Source organism: Olea europaea, chromosome 14 (assembly GCF_002742605.1).
Source record: "Olea europaea var. sylvestris chromosome 14, O_europaea_v1, whole genome shotgun sequence".
NCBI lineage: Eukaryota > Viridiplantae > Streptophyta > Magnoliopsida > Lamiales > Oleaceae > Olea > Olea europaea.
The window spans coordinates 15,381,573-15,399,455 of NC_036250.1; the positions used below are offsets into that span (position 1 = coordinate 15,381,573).

General features: G+C 34.6%; 1 long non-coding RNA gene across 1 annotated transcript; it reads right to left on the reverse strand.

Moving 5' to 3' along the window:
* Positions 1–8,530: 8,530 nt before the first annotated feature.
* On the reverse strand, positions 8,531–10,010 carry LOC111409668. The gene is made up of 3 exons (XR_002705511.1): positions 9,815–10,010; positions 9,569–9,667; positions 8,531–8,777 (listed from the first exon to the last, which is right to left on the reverse strand). It is a non-coding gene; the product is annotated as an uncharacterized LOC111409668 (long non-coding RNA).
* Positions 10,011–17,883: the final 7,873 nt, after the last annotated feature.

Below are 17,883 nucleotides of genomic sequence, written 5' to 3' on the forward strand. Positions count from 1 at the left end.
CTACATTTCGTGTTCTAGACGACATGTCTAAAATCCATCATTTGATGGTATGCTCGGGAGACTGATATTAATGTGAGAAGCTCTAACTTTACCTTTTGAAGGACTCGGAATAGCTTGAAGTGGTCTTATTTTACCAGTTGTTTGATTTTGTATATTTGAGAAGGAGGAGCCTGAAATTGAAAAATGTGTAGAAAATCAAATGCAATTAGTATGTTAAAAAAAAAAAACTATACCTGATCTCTAGAACTTTCATCTTATAGAATTAAGGTTTTTCTTGGTGTTTGGGATGCTCGATCTCTAGAGCGAATACTCATTATGAATTTTGAAATATCTCGTGAGCATGTTGGTAATCCACACGTACATTAAGATGAGATAATAGGGGTAATGGATTCCAACAAAAGTTATTGGCGTCTATAGTTCAGCGGATAAGGTCCCAATAATCAACAACATTTTTCTCCCAAGATTGGAAAGCATTCAGAGTGCCAGCATATCTTCGAATTGTAGGGATAGAATAACTCTTGTCCATATGAGCATAAACACCTCGGACAAAATAAGTCGTGGCATAAGCATAAAGAAAATATCCAGGAAATGAATGTGAAATTGAGTCAGGTTTGGGTTCGTCTGATGGTTAGATGTTCGTGTAAGCCCTCTATAAATGCTCGCTAATATGGGTAGAATCAGCCCGTAAGTTTACCCACTTCCCATCCTAGAATATTCTTTAAAAGTCCTAACTCTTATACATTCGTCCCCTGATGGAAGAACGAAACGACGCCGCTATCTCTAATTCCTTTTCCTCTTCCATAGTAGAGATACTGACAAATTACTCCAATGACGCTGATCCCTACAAGAAATATCTCTCGGCTTGTTTATCACCATGGGCCTCCGTATTTCCTTCGATACTCTTTGATGATGCCTCTTGAATGAATTCAAATTCATAGCATTCTTATAGTTTTTCTATTGTCGGGATTTTGGTCACAACCATTCTCGTAAAACCAGAAATAAATCCAATTTTTATGAGTAACCGAATCAGATTCATTGACATTAGCGATCAATGCAAAAATATTAAAGAGGTACAGACAAGACTTGTGAAAATGATTTGTCAACTCTAAATGGTTTGAGACTACTTTCTCATAGTAATAACCCATGATCGAAAGCCCTCTTATCTCGCGGATGTCCCAAAGATAAATGTCAATTTCACAATTGGCAGTCACAATGGTGTTGGTCTCTAGACACCAATCTCACAAAGAGCTCTATAGATAGAGTTTGGATGATGGTAATCTTTTGTAGCAGAACCGACTGCAAAAGCTAACTCGCGAAGATTCCTCTTGAGTAGAAGTTTTTGGACCCATAAACACTACTCCTAAAATTTAGGAAGAAAAGAAATCTCTCATCGACTGGCTAATGCACTTCCCCATCGTATGTCTTTATTGTCAATCCTCTCACAAATTACGACCTTTGGGATGCACTTTATGCTATAGGAATGATGAGGCGAAAGATACAAAAAGGGAAGATGACTGCTAGAACGGTTGGATTTGCTAGTATTCAAACTTTTGTGACATTCACTAATGGTGGGGCATATTTCGACAATGGCTCCAGAAGGTCAAGAGAACGATCTATCGTTGTCTTGTGGATGCTAAATTTAAGTTCACCTCGTAGGCCAGTCTGGGCATGAAACTGCACATCAGTATCTTTGAAATGTAGATAACTTTTGCCTTGATTTTTAAGCTCAACAATTTCGTGTATGTCAGAGTATACTTTATATTAAAACTTGTTCTAGTCATGCTGGCAAAAAAATTAGCAAAATTGGGGGAGTAAACCTTTTAAATTCGTTTATTGTCTAAAATCACGAGTCTCCCAAATATGTAAGTAGCTTCCAGCTTCCACACAAAAAATGCCGTAGAAGTCGAGGAAGCCAGTCCTTGGTCCCAAACACAAAGTTTCTTGGACGGTCAAAGGAACATGTCATTGGTCTTCAACACAAAGCGCCTTGGACGGTTGAAGGAGCCAGTCCTGGGTCCCAAATGCAAAGTATCTTGGATAGTCGAAGGAACAGGTCCTTGGTCCTTGACACAAAGTGTCTTGGACAGTCGAATGTGCCAGTCATTGGTTCTCGACACAAAGTGTCTTGAACGGTTGAAAGAACAGGTCATCGGTCCTCAACACAAAGTGTCTCAGACAGTCAAAGAAAAAGATCCTTAGTCCCCAATCAAAAGTGCATTGGATGGTAAAAAGTGGCAGTCTTTGGTCTTCAATGTACACGAAAATGTATGCAATTTTGAACTCATAAAATAATTGTGGCACGAAAATTTAACCACTACACAAAGAAAATCTTGAACCTCAAAATTCTTTTCTCATTCCAAAAAGTTGAATCGCTGAAAATGAAAAATGTTAGTTTCAACTTTGTCAAAACAACAATAATCAACAAAAAAAAAAAGGATTGAAATAAAAAAACTATTCAAAAAAAAAAAACTAGAACAAGGAAAAAGAAAGAAAAAAGAAAGACAAGTTGAAAGAAAAAAAGAATAAGAAAAAAGAAATAAAATGAAAATGATTTCTGCAAAAAGCAGAAACCAAGAAACCATTGATTCAATGGTTTCTGCCATGTGCAAAAACCAATTAGTGAATTGGTTTATTGGTTTCTGCCGTACGTTTTTGCTACAGCGGAAACCAAGGAAAAAATATTATGAGAGAAAAAGAAAAAAAGTAAAAAAATTGTCTTTACCTTTGTCTGCAAGATTTAATCAATTTGTTTTCAAATCTTATAATGCATTCATATAAATAGGTAAGTGTAGGATTCCATTCAACCCAACTTATCATGAAACATAAAAAAACCTGTTTAAATAAAATAAATAAATAATCGAAGTTCGACCAAAATAAAAAAATAAAAAAATCTTATTTGAAGGATAAGAATTTTATCAAATTCACATTTTGTTCTCAAATGTTCCATCTGTATTAATTTACTAATAGGAAGTTTGAGAAAAAAATTGAAAATCAAGATTTATTAATGATCCATTTGATTACAAGAATGAAATTTGGGTGGAAAGAAAACTAATTTTAGGGAATTGAGTTGCATAAAACTTGTTTTATTGGGAATTTTCAATTAAATGTGTTTGATAAGGAAAATTTTGCACCTAAAAAAATTGAAATTTTAGATCTTTTAGTATTCGTTTGACTTTCTTTTTATGAAAATTGTCAATTAAAAGGATAAAATTTATTACAATTGGGATAAAATTTGTATCAATTGCACCAAAAAAAAAAAAGAAAAAAAAAACCTAGAAAACTAAAAACCACATAATCCATGGGAAGATATTTTCATTAAAAAGATGGAAAATGGTCCATAAAAGGGTTGTACAAAGAAAACAAATTCTATGAAAAAATTTTGCCATCAAACATGCAATTTTTTTTTATTGAAAATGGAAAATATTCCATTTCAGCCGATCAAAAATGCCCTAATTTCTTAATAAATAAATAAATCTTGAGGGAACATTTATAGACGTAAAAAAATAAAAAATTAAATTAAATAAAATGGATTGGATCGATTTAAATCATTAGCGCAATTAGATTTAAATCATTAGCCCAATTAAATTAAAGTCTACAAAGGGCCATAAACCTAAAGACCCATCTCACTTTTTAAATAATAAATAAACATATAAATAAAAATCATAATTACTAAATTTTTCATTCTTTAATTAAATATAATTGAGTGATTACCAAAATTAGCACAAATTTTCTCCTATAAATAGGACCAATAGTCCATAAGACAGGTAAGGAGAAAAAAGAAGAAATTCCAAAGCCGGCGAAATGAAAGAAGTCCTCTCAAATCTAAATGCGGTGAATCTCAAGATATCAAAATTTTATACGAATTAAACAGGTTCACGCCAAATTCAAGAAAATCAAAGTCTTTTCAAATCAAATCAAATTCAAATCTAAGTCCAAGCCTTAAAATTCAAGTTCTGAACAAATCAAATCTCAACAAATCAAATCTCAACAAATCAAATTTTCGATTAAATTCTCGAAGACCAAGACTCAAGCCACGTTGCCTCTCGTCTTCAAACATTCAGATAATTAATCGGATGATTTTTGCAACTTCACAATTATAAGAAGGTCAACATCACTTGCATTTTATCAAAATACAATTTGTAACGATTTCTGTATTTTAATATACGAAACTCGTCGTATATTCTCAATTTCACCTAAAGTATATACATTTAATAACATTTCATTATTATCATTTTTGATCACTCAAATCTCATTAATCGGTGATCTAACTTTACAAATTTACACAATTTAACTTTTGAGGGATACTTATGCTATTTGCTTCAAATTATCTAGCCTTGTGCTTAGTACCTGCCTCATTATGCATTTATTGAATGCTTTTATGATTGCTCATTTTTCATACCTTAGATTTTCTTTCTTGTCATACTCATGTGCCGCCAATTGGCTTTCGGATTCCTTACAGTTCTCTATTCTCCGATCATTCACATGTTTATGCCTCCAATCGTGCATCTTTATCTTATTCACCAACCTCCCCAACCCAGACTCGCTTTTTCACCTCGCCTCTAGATCCTCACATTTTGCAAAAAGATATGTGTTCTCTGCTACAGTTGGGATCTTTTCAAGAATTGTGACACTAGTGTAACCAACCGTACACACGCATGGTAGTATACATTTTTTTGCTTCTGTTCCTACAGAAGAAGGCCATCGCATGCATGGCCTAAAAGCTCATGCCTGTGCATCAATGCTCATGTAATGATTTTCACTGAGGCTTGATCCCTTATTGTTCAATTCTTATACTATGATTTTGAACAATTATACAACGATTACAAGTTTGGACTAATGGTTTTCACCCAATGCCTGGGGTCCCTGGTTTTTGCACGTCAAAATGAGGGCACCATTTTTTTAGAAGGCGTGGGAAAGGGCTTCGAAGTTACTGACGGAGGCTGGTGGTTGTGGTTGTGGATGGTTTAGGTTTAGACAACGATGGTCGACAAGAAGTGGTGACTGGTGAGTAAGGTAGTGTACGGTGGGGTGGTGTAAATAAGAAGAGTAATTGTTTTTTTTACCACTTTTATCTTTTGGCTATTTTCTATTTATTTATTATTCCTTTTTTTTTGTTTTTTTTATTTTTCAAATCAAACTAACGGTAAAATAGTCATTTACTCAAAATTTGACATTTTAACTATCAAACTGAATGTTTTCATTACAAAAGGATGTTAATTGCAAACATTTGTAAGGTTTCTGGTGTAATTTACATTTTTCTTCATTTTTTTATTTTAAATCAAACTAAGGGTAAAAAAATTATTTTATCAAAATTTACCTTTTAACGGTTAAACTGGCTGTTTCTGTTACAAAGGACACTTGCATAATTGTTTGAACGGTTGGAGACTTCGGGTGTTAAAAATAAAAGATTTGGAATTCCTCGTCAAAACCTTCAAAGGTTAGGAAACCTTGTGCAATTTACCCTTTTCATTTTGTAGAATTAATTCCCTTTTCCCATACCCTTGCATGAGTTGCATCAAGCACGGACAACTAACTTACGTCTGAATGCTATTATGACAAAGTCAACCGGGCACTCAACATAAATTTTAATTTTATAAGAATAGCGTCTGATTGATGCAAAAACAACCGGTGAAAATGAATGCACAAGTAGATCGCAGAAAGACAAATAAATATACTCTTTTCTTCACCTCCTCTTACAATTTTTCAATACTCTCTAGTTTTTCAAGAACAAGTTCTACGTCACGTATACTTTTTTCTTTCCAATTTCTCAATTCTTCAAAAGTCGCGATTAACTTTCACTATGATAGGGTTGTACATTGTTTATTCGATAATCAACTAGGACCCAACAAACCAAACAATCCACACAACACGAAGGATGGACATACAAAATCTCAATTCACTTGTTTTAAGACTAGTAGTTTAATTAGAACATGGTTATTCTTTGATGCTGGAATAGACACAAGAAAATTTTAAAATAAAAATAAAAATAATTGCAGGCCTGATTTTTATTGGTCTAAATTAAGTTTTTCTTAAAGAGTAAAACTTTGAAAAAAAAGCGACTAAAATCAAGAATATGTTTCCCATGTTTGATCCACGATTGCTTTCTTCTCGAACTGCATTTCTTTATTTCTTCTTTGGCAGATCACCCTGCATAATAAAAAAATAAAGAATTAAATTAAATAAAATGGATTGGATCGATTTAAATCATTAGCGCAATTAGATTTAAATCATTAGCCCAATTAAATTAAAGTTTACAAAGGACCATAAACCTAAAAACCCATCTCACTTTTTAAAAAATAAATAAACATATAAATAAAAATCATAATTACTAAATTTTTCATTCTTTAATTAAATATAATTGAGTGATTACCAAAATTAGCACAAATTTTCTCCTATAAATAGGTCCAATAGTCCATACGACAGGTAAGGAGAAAAAAGAAGAAATTCCAAAGCCGGGGGAATGAAAGAAGTCCTCTCAAATCGAAATGTGGTGAATCTCAAGATATCAAAATTTTATACGAATTAAACAGGTTCACACCAAATTCAAGAAAATCAAAGTCTTTTCAAATCAAATCAAATTCAAGTCTAAGTCCAAGCCTTAAAATTCAAGTTCTGAACAAATCAAATTTTCGATTAAATTCTCGAAGACCAAGACTCAAGCCACGTTGCCCCTCGTCTTCAAACATTCAGATAATTAATCGGATGATTTATGAAACTTCGCAATTATAAGAGGGTCAACATCACTTGTATTTTATCAAAATACAATTTGTAACGATTTCTGTATTTTAATATACGAAACTCGTCGTATATTCTCAATTTCACCTAAAGTATATACATTTAATAACATTTCATTATTATCATTTTTGATCACTCAAATCTCATTAATCGGTGATCTAACTTTACAAATTTACACAATATAACTTTTGAGGGATACTTATGCTATTTGCTTCAAATTATCTAGCCTCGTGCCTAGTACCTGCTTCATTATGCATTTATTGAGTGCTTTTATGATTGCTCCTTTTCATACCTTAGATTTCTTTCTTGTCATACCCATGTGCCGCGAATTGGCCTTCGGATTCCTTACAGTTCTCTATTCTCCGATCATTCACATGTTTATGCCTCCAATCGTGCATCTTTATCTTATTCACCAACCTCCCCAACCCAGACTCGCTTTTTCACCTCACCTCCAGATCCTCACATTTTGCAAAAAGATACATGTTCTCTGCTACAGTTGGGATCTTTTCAAGAATTGTGACACTAGTGTAACCAACCGTGCACACGTATGGTAGTACACATTTTTTTGCTTCTGTTCCTACAGAAGAAGGCCATCGCATGCATGGCCTAAAAGTTCGTGCCTGCGCATCCAATGCCCATGTAATGATTTTCATTGAGGCTTGATCCCTTATTGTTCAATTCTTATACTACGATTTTGAACAATTATACAATGATTACAAGTTTGGACTAATGGTTTTCACCCAGTGCCGGGGGTCCCTGGTTTTTGCACGTCAAAATGAGGGCACCATTTTTTTAGAAGGCGTGGGAAAGGGCTTCGAAGTTACCGACGGAGGCTGGTGGTTGTGGTTGTGGATGGTTTAGGTTTAGACAACGATGGTCGACAAGAAGTGGTGACTGGTGAGTAAGGTAGTGTACGGTGGGGGTGGTGTAAATAAGAAGAGTAATTGTTTTTTTACCATTTTTTATCTTTTGGCTATTTTATGTTTATTTATTATTCCTTTTTTTTTTTGTTTTTTTTTTTTTTAAATCAAACTAACGGTAAAATAGTCATTTACTCAAAATTTGACGTTTTAACTATCAAACTGAATGTTTTCATTACAAAAGGATGTTAATTGCAAACATTTGTAAGGTTTCTGGTGTAATTTACATTTTTCTTCATTTTTTAAATTTAAATCAAACTAAGGGTAAAAAAATTATTTTCTCAAAATTTACCTTTTAACGGTTAAACTGGCGGTTTCTGTTACAAAGGACACTTGCATAATTGTTTGAACGGTTGGAGACTTCGGGTGTTAAAAATAAAAGATTTGGAATTCCTCGTCAAAACCTTCAAAGGTGAGGAAACCTGGTGCAATTTACCCTTTTCATTTTGTAGAATTAATTCCCTTTTCCCATACCCTTGCATGAGTTGCATCAAGCACGGACAACTAACTTACGTCTGAATGCTATTATGACAAAGTCAACCGGGCACTCAACATAAATTTTAATTTTATAAGAATAGCGTCTGATTGATGCAAAAACAACCGGTGAAAATGAATGCACAAGTAGATCGCAGAAAGACAAATAAATATACTCTTTTCTTCACCTCCTCTTACAATTTTTCAATACTCTCTAGTTTTTCAAGAACAAGTTCTACGTCACGTATACTTTTTTCTTTCCAATTTCTCAATTCTTCAAAAGTCGCGATTAACTTTCACTATGATAGGGTTGTACATTGTTTGTTCGATAATCAACTAGGACCCAACAAACCAAACAATCCACACAACACGAAGGATGGACATACAAAATCTCAATTCACTTGTTTTAAGACTAGTAGTTTAATTAGAACATGGTTATTCTTTGATGCTGGAATAGACACAAGAAAATTTTAAAATAAAAATAAAAATAATTGCAGGCCTGATTTTTATTGGTCTAAATTAAGTTTTTCTTAAAGAGTAAAACTTTGAAAAAAAAGCGACTAAAATCAAGAATATGTTTCCCATGTTTGATCCACGATTGCTTTCTTCTCGAACTGCATTTCTTTATTTCTTCTTTGGCAGATCACCCTGCATAAACAGTGACAGTCAATTCAAAGATACAAATTAGTTCTTCTAGATTTTCATACTCGTCTGTGTAAGATACATGCTCGATTTTATTTGGAAGAAATGGAAAGGAACGCTTAATCTCTTGAAAGGATCTTTTCAAGACTGTACTACTGTCATCTCCATATTGGGCAAGGATGCCCGGAAACTTCTAAAGTGCTAACATTTTCTTGAGTACATTTCGAAAATCAAAACTCTTAGAAAATAATATAGAAACCCTAAAATAATTTTCTGAGAGTATGTTTGGAAGACACTTCAAATGACTGGTTGAGAAATGTAGATCCTAAAAATGCGTGGATGAAAATTAATTAGCTAAAAGATATTAATAATTTAAAATGTTTATAAACACTTCCCAAGCATAAGCTAATACTTGTTAAATTTCAATAGTATTCGATAAACTTAAGGAAACTTTCGATCAAAATATTTTATAACTTGGATTAAGAATTGCATATTATCATGAACTTTTGACTTCAGGTTTGAACAAAAATGTATTACATAATATTTAGCTTTAATTCTCATACTAAAATAAATTTAAAAGTGATTAGAGTTTGAATTATTTTAAATAACCTTTTTTTAATTTGCTATTAAGTTATAAAATTAATTAATATTTCTTGTACTAACGTTTTCACAATATTTTGTGTCTTCCTTTTATAAAATCTAACATTTTTAAGTATCATGTGGCATTTCGTTTCGGTTTCGTGTAACTTAGGTGTTAGTAAAGAGAGGGAAAAAATGTATGAAGAAATGACACATACCTAGGAATCAAAGGCCTTCTCTGCAGCACTGGACACAAAGCGGAGGCCGTTTTCTTATATCACAATAACAGCAAGCTATATCACAGTTATTGTTACAACCTATGAATCAGATGCACAAAATAAACATTTTCAGTGCACAAAGTAAGTCCATCATCTCCTTATTCTTGCATGTCATTTGATACCAAGATTCCAAGAAACAAAACAGAAATCGAATCGATGAAAATGGGATGGCAAGAGCATTTTAACCTGTTACGGTGACGTGTTGATATGGTTCCAGAGTTTGAGTATTTATCAGAAATGGTAGACGAGTGCTGGCTTGAACACCGATGGACACGAGCTGAATGAAGACCGTGAATATTACCAAACTAGCCAGTCCCGACTTCATTGCTAAGGAAGTTACGAACGAAGCTTCGAACTTTGATGTTCAATTAGCTTCTTGGCTGGTGGGAATTTCTCATGCTGTTCACACTATATAGGATTTTTCTTAAGATTTTAGATAAATATAAGCTAACTCTATCGTCATGACCCAAAAACTATGAATATGATTTCTATTATATGGACCTATTACCTTCAATGGGTCATCCAGAAACAGTGTAAATATAAGAATTGGCAAATTCAAAATGCGTTTGCATTGAGGGCATACTTAAAAGGGTCATACTGACCATATGAGACAAGGAAGTTTTTTCTAACTTCAGCATGTATTTCCTGTTGAACTCACGATCCTGAAGAAGATGTGTATGTAGAGTTTAAACACCAAAAGAAAGTAATTTTTATTGATAAGATAAAATTTTACACAATTTTTTATACACACTGAGATCACTATCCTCACTTATATTATTTAGAAATGGAGCACTCACAATATTTTCTCTCTTTCACTTACTACACTCTCTTTCTCTCTACACAAAATGCAACTAGACATGGGTATATATAGGTGCTAAAGAAAGCGGTTGATTCTTCCACACAATTCCATAATGTTGGTGATGGTGGTTGCCTTCATCTTCTAGAGAATTCTTCCATGAAGAAGGTTCAAGAAATTAGTAGTAAAATATAGGATGGAAAAATCCACAAAATTCTGAAATCTTCAATTGAAGTTGGTGTTGTATCTTTAATTCTCCTCTTCAATACCAACTTTTAATTCTCCTTTCTTTTTTTTTCTTTCTTTTTTTTCTACAACTTGTTCTTCAGTGTTAACGTATTTCAAGTCTATTTCTCCTTTTAGCACTTTTTTTTTCTAACGAGATGGTAGTGCACTTCGACGTGTTTAGTTCTTGCATGGCACACTGGGTTTTCTGCTATATTAATAGCTAATTGATTATCATAATATAATTCCACTGCATAACTTACTGGTTGTTGTAGATCTTTCGTCAATTGTGTTAGCCATGTATTTTCTTGAGCTGTCATTGCTGCTACTCTATATTCAGCCTCTGCAGTGGACAAGGACACGGTTGGTTGTCTCTTGCTGCACCATGATACTGCAGCTAACCCAAGATTAAACATATAGCCAGTTGTTGATCTCATTGTATCTCGACATCCAGCATAGTCCGCATCACAATAGCCAACAATCTTGCTATCCTTGTTTTTCATATAAAATAGTCCATAATCAATTGTTCCTTTTATGTACCTTAGGATCCGTCGTACTACTTCAAGGTGTGGCTTCTTTGGCTTTTCCATAAAGCGGCTTGCTATCCCTATTGCATATGTTATGTCAGGTCGTGTTAGCGTCAAATAGATTAAGCTTCCTACCAGTTTTCGTTACATGGTTGCATTCTCCAAATCCTTGCCTTCATCTACACATAGCTTGGAGTTAATCTCAATTGGTGTCGATATTGGTTTGCAGTCGAGATTTTTGCTATATTTGTGTTGTCACAAGAATAATCCTTCTTTCGTTCTTTCCATCTCGAGTCCCAGAAAATGATTTAGTTCTCCAAGCTCTTTCATTTGGAATCTCATTGATAGATTCCTTCTGGTCCGTTGGATTTCATCTTCATCATTTCCAGTGATGATAAGATCATCCATATATACTAGCACTTTGGTTAATTTTCCTTTTTGTGCTTTGACGAATAAGTTAGAGTCTGCTGGTGTTACCGAGTATCCACTTTGAACTAAGAATTCAACTATCTTACCGTACCATGCTCGTGGTGCCTGCTTCAATCCATAAAGAGCTTTCTTTAGCTTGCAAACATACCCTGGCTTTCTATTATTCTCGAATCCCTTTGGTTGCTCTATGCATATGTCTCGATCAAGTTCTCCATGGAGAAATACATTTTTCACATCCATTTGCCACAGCTTTTAGGACTTGCTTACTGTTAAAGCTATAAGTACTCTTACTGTAGTAATTTTTACCACTGGACTAAATTTCTCATCATAATCTAGACCATATTGCTAAGAAAATCTATGAGCTACTAGTCGAGGTTTGTATCTTTCAATTTATCCATCTGGAATTTCTTTACTTCGTAAACCCATTCGCAAGATATGGGCTTTACTCCATCAAGCTTTAGCATCAAATCCCAAGTCTCATTTTTCGGTAGAGCCATAATCTCTTCTTCTATTGCCTTTCTCCACTCCTTGTGTTGGATTGCTTCTTCAAAGGTTTCTGGTTCTTTGGCATTATCATATTCTTCTACTGCTGCATTAGCATACTTGGGGTTTGGTTTTCTTTGTCTAGTTGATTTTCTCAACTATGGTTGTGGGTTTACCTCAACCTCTTTTTGTTGACTCGGCCTTTTCTCCTTGGGTGTTGTCTAATGTACACCTGTCTGCCAAGGACTTTGTATTGTGCCAGTAGACTCCTTCTCATCACTTGATTCTTCTACATCTTTTGTTTTCTCAGGACTTCATTGTACTTCCATGATATCCTCTTGCAATTTATTGTCTATTTCATTTGAATCTGTTAGCTCCACTTTCTGTGGTGTCCACCATGAAGATGCTTCATCAAACACCACATTCCTTGATGTATAACAACGATCAGTTGTAGGGTCGCAGCATCTCCATCCTTTTCTTTGACTGTCATATCCCACAAATATGTACCTGATTGCCTTCTTATCAAATTTGCTCCTTAAATGATCAGGTACAAAAACATAATATACACAACCAAAGACACGAAAAGTGGCTTACCGTTGGCTTCATTTTCCACAGTTTCTTGAATGGTGAAATGAGCCCCAACTTGGGTTGTGGTAATCTGTTGATCACTTGTGTTGTTGTCCTCATATACTCAGCCCAAAACCTTCCTGGCACATTCTTCACGTGTAGCATACTTCGACACGTTTCAGCAAGGTGTCAATTCTTTCTCTCGACTACACCATTTTGTTGTGGCGTATTTGGACATGTCAGTTGATAGTGTATTTTATGTTCTCTTAAGTACTAGGAAAACTCTCTTGATATATATTCTCCCCCATTATTCGTGCGTGGCACTTAATCGTATTTTCGACTTCTCCTTCTACTTTATTTTTGAACTCCTTAAACTTTATAAATGTCTCAGATTTTTCTTTCATAAAGAAAACCCAGACATACCTTGAGAAGTTGTTGATAAATGTCACCATGTAGCGCATCCCTCAATTTGATGGTTGCTTGACAGGTCCAAACACATCAGAATGTTCATCTCCAATGGTTTATTTGCTCTATAACTTAACTCCTGATACGATAATTGATGTGCTTTACCATATTGACAGTCATCACATACCATGTCATCTTTGATCTCAAGTTGATGGAGACCCTTGAGCATCGACGTCTTCATCATTACCTTCAACTTGTGATAACTCACATGTCCTAGTCTTGCATGCCATAAATCTGCTGTCTCATTCTTTCAACTCTTATCTACGTATGCAGATTCTGCTGACATTACGTAGATGGACTCCAACCTCTGTCCCTCCATTATTGGTGTGCCTAAAATTTCGATATTTTGATACACTTTGACATCTTTTGGTCCAAACAGAACATAGTTACCTGATGATGTCAACTGCGCTACTGATAGGAGATTTTTCTTCATGCCTGGCACATGATAGACGTCTTGTAACTACCCTTGACTAGGACTAAAGCGAGGTGTGATAATTGTCTTACTAATGTGAGCTATTGGTAATCTTGAATTATTGACAGTTACCAGCGTTTGACTTCCTTTGTACTCCGTTGTATTTAGCAGCTTCTTTTTATTGCCTGTCATGTGGTTGGAACATCCAGAATTGACAATCCAATCATTTTCATAATTTATTTGACCAGGAAATATCACCGCTAGTGCTAGTTCTTCTTCGGAGATTTGACTGCATTCTCCCCTTGAATTCGCTCTGCGAACGATGCTACAGCATCCCACTTTTCTTCACTATTATATTTTCCTTGTTCATTAGAGGCTGCCATATTACCTTCTGTTGGTCTTTTCTTGAATCGACAATCTCTAACATAATGGCCTCTTTTTTCCACATACAAAGCACAGACCATAGTTCAGTTGAAATCTCTTGGATGACTGACCTCTCTTGTCGTGACTTTGTTTGGCTCCCCTTGTCACAAAACTTTCTTCTTGTTTATTTTCTTTTAATTCTTTATTATTTTGTTGAGGGGGTCTACCTCTTCTTTTATAATTATATAACGCTTATTTCTCTTCTTTCTTTATTGAAACCTCTAACATTTGTCTGGTTAATGCTTCTTGGTTGGCCAACAAATTTTCTAGATTAACTAATGAGGTTTGCTCAGGCCAACCTTGTATTGCAGCGATAAAACTTCTAAATTCAGATCTCAATCTATGTATAATTATTCTTTTCATTCCAGACTCTGAAATTTCATGACAGAGAGATTTAACTTTATTAAAGTATTGACTTACAATTAATTTTCCTTGAGTGATCGAGAGAAGCTCGTTCTCCAGAAGCTGCAACCTGAAGTCATTTTTCTTTGAGAATAGTGAGGTCAAAGTGTTCCATGCACCCTTTGGTGTAGTCTTATCTCTTATGTGCTTCAACAATTCTTCTTCGATTGTTATTTTTATAACAAACAAAGTATTACCCGCTTTGATTCTCCATTTCTTTAGAGGTCTGACCTCTTCTGTCGGTGTTACTTCACTTCCACCAATTACTTTCTACAGGTCTTGCCCTTGGAGATACGACTCTATGCAAGTTTGCCATGTGGTGTAATTCTGATTATTAAGCTTCTTCACTCCGCCTACTGCTTGTAGATTGCTCATCATGACTTGATTTATGTCCTTGTAATCAAGCAAGCTTTACAAAAGTTTCACAAACTCCTTTTGTGCACGAATTCAAGAAGCTCAGAAAATCCTTCCTTGACCGCCTTGCTCTGATACCAATTTGTAGAATTTAAACACCAAAAGAAAGTAATTTTTATTGATAAGATAAAATTTTACACAATTTTTTATACACACTGAGATCACTATCCTCACTTATATTATTTAGAAATGGAGCACTCACAATATTTTCTCTCTTTCACTTACTACACTCTCTTTCTCTCTACACAAAATGCAACTAGATATGGGTATATATTAGGTGCTAAAGAATGTGGTTAATTCTTCTACACAATTCCATAATGTTGGTGATGGTGGTTCCTCTGTCCCTCCATTATTGGTGTGCCTAAAATTTCGATATTTTGATACACTTTGACATCTTTTGGTCCAAACAGAACATAGTTACCTGATGATGTCAACTGCGCTACTGATAGGAGATTTTTCTTCATGCCTGGCACATGATAGACGTCTTGTAACTACCCTTGACTAGGACTAAAGCGAGGTGTGATAATTGTCTTACTAATGTGAGCTATTGGTAATCTTGAATTATTGACAGTTACCAGCGTTTGACTTCCTTTGTACTCCGTTGTATTTAGCAGCTTCTTTTTATTGCCTGTCATGTGGTTGGAACATCCAGAATTGACAATCCAATCATTTTCATAATTTATTTGACCAGGAAATATCACCGCTAGTGCTAGTTCTTCTTCGGAGATTTGACTGCATTCCCCCCTTGAATTCGCTCTGCGAACGATGCTACAGCATCCCACTTTTCTTCACTATTATATTTTCCTTGTTCATTAGAGGCTGCCATATTACCTTCTGTTGGTCTTTTCTTGAATCGACAATCTCTAACATAATGGCCTCTTTTTTCCACATACAAAGCACAGACCATAGTTCAGTTGAAATCTCTTGGATGACTGACCTCTCTTGTCGTGACTTTGTTTGGCTCCCCTTGTCACAAAACTTTCTTCTTGTTTATTTTCTTTTAATTCTTTATTATTTTGTTGAGGGGGTCTACCTCTTCTTTTATAATTATATAACGCTTATTTCTCTTCTTTCTTTATTGAAACCTCTAACATTTGTCTGGTTAATGCTTCTTGGTTGGCCAACAAATTTTCTAGATTAACTAATGAGGTTTGCTCAGGCCAACCTTGTATTGCAGCGATAAAACTTCTAAATTCAGATCTCAATCTATGTATAATTATTCTTTTCATTCCAGACTCTGAAATTTCATGACAGAGAGATTTAACTTTATTAAAGTATTGACTTACAATTAATTTTCCTTGAGTGATCGAGAGAAGCTCGTTCTCCAGAAGCTGCAACCTGAAGTCATTTTTCTTTGAGAATAGTGAGGTCAAAGTGTTCCATGCACCCTTTGGTGTAGTCTTATCTCTTATGTGCTTCAACAATTCTTCTTCGATTGTTATTTTTATAACAAACAAAGTATTACCCGCTTTGATTCTCCATTTCTTTAGAGGTCTGACCTCTTCTGTCGGTGTTACTTCACTTCCACCAATTACTTTCTACAGGTCTTGCCCTTGGAGATACGACTCTATGCAAGTTTGCCATGTGGTGTAATTCTGATTATTAAGCTTCTTCACTCCGCCTACTGCTTGTAGATTGCTCATCATGACTTGATTTATGTCCTTGTAATCAAGCAAGCTTTACAAAAGTTTCACAAACTCCTTTTGTGCACGAATTCAAGAAGCTCAGAAAATCCTTCCTTGACCGCCTTGCTCTGATACCAATTTGTAGAATTTAAACACCAAAAGAAAGTAATTTTTATTGATAAGATAAAATTTTACACAATTTTTTATACACACTGAGATCACTATCCTCACTTATATTATTTAGAAATGGAGCACTCACAATATTTTCTCTCTTTCACTTACTACACTCTCTTTCTCTCTACACAAAATGCAACTAGATATGGGTATATATTAGGTGCTAAAGAATGTGGTTAATTCTTCTACACAATTCCATAATGTTGGTGATGGTGGTTGCCTTCATCTTCTAGAGAATTCTTTCATGAAGAAGGTTCAAGAAATTGGTAGTAAAATATGTGATGGAAAAACCCACAAAATTCTAGAATCTTCAATTGAAGTTGGTGTTGTATCTTCAGTGTAAAGCAAAACCAACTCAACCGCTTTTAAGATGGTTGCGCACGTCCTACGGTGGATAGGCCACCATGCCCTGCGAAGGTCTATCGTGCGAGCAACACGCTAAAGGGATCGTATAGAAATTGAGGGGGAGAGAAGTTAATAAAAAACATATTTTCGGACCTTTAAAATTCGAGTGAATAAGCCTACACGGGTTTAGAACTCGATATTCTAAGGTCAAATGACTTGGGAATCATCGGCCTAAACCTTGACACATGGATTATATAGAAAGCAAATGTGAATATGCTTAAAAAAAGAGAGAAAACAAGAATAAGTGAAGAAAGACACAATTACATTGATTAAGCCTTAGGACATTTAGTTGATAGAACTAAACCTTTAATGCGAGACAAATAGCTTAGTTTAATTTTAAATGTTGAAATAATAAAAAATAAGAGAATCTCTACTTATTGAAGTGTGAACTTGTGATAGTAAAAAATCTACCTAAACTAATAGAGAGAAACGAGCAGAATTAACTAAACTTCAACTTTAGAATATATGCAAAAAAATTGAGTAAAAGGAATAAGTTTAAGGCGTAGTAGGGGTGGATGACAAAAGATGAACTTTTTGTTTGTTTATTTATTTATTTTTAAATTCTTTTCTTTTTATTTATTTTTATCTATTTTGTTTTAAGTTTGACGAAATTGCTCCTTCAAATAAAAAAAAATAGAATAAGAACAATTGCAGTGCATGTGTAGAGCTAACAGTCTTTTTGGACAAAATTCATCCAAAATAATCATTTGCAAAAAAATGAAAATGTTTGGGACCAATTGCTCCACTTTTTCAAGATTTAGACAAAAAGACTAACATGGCAAAAATTTGGGATCATTTACCCCAATTTCCCAACTAAACTCTTAATTATATGGAGAATGCCCTGCGTACAGGGCATTCTTTCACAGGGTGCCTACAGGCCCCTCACTGTGCGGGGGGGGGGGGGGGCT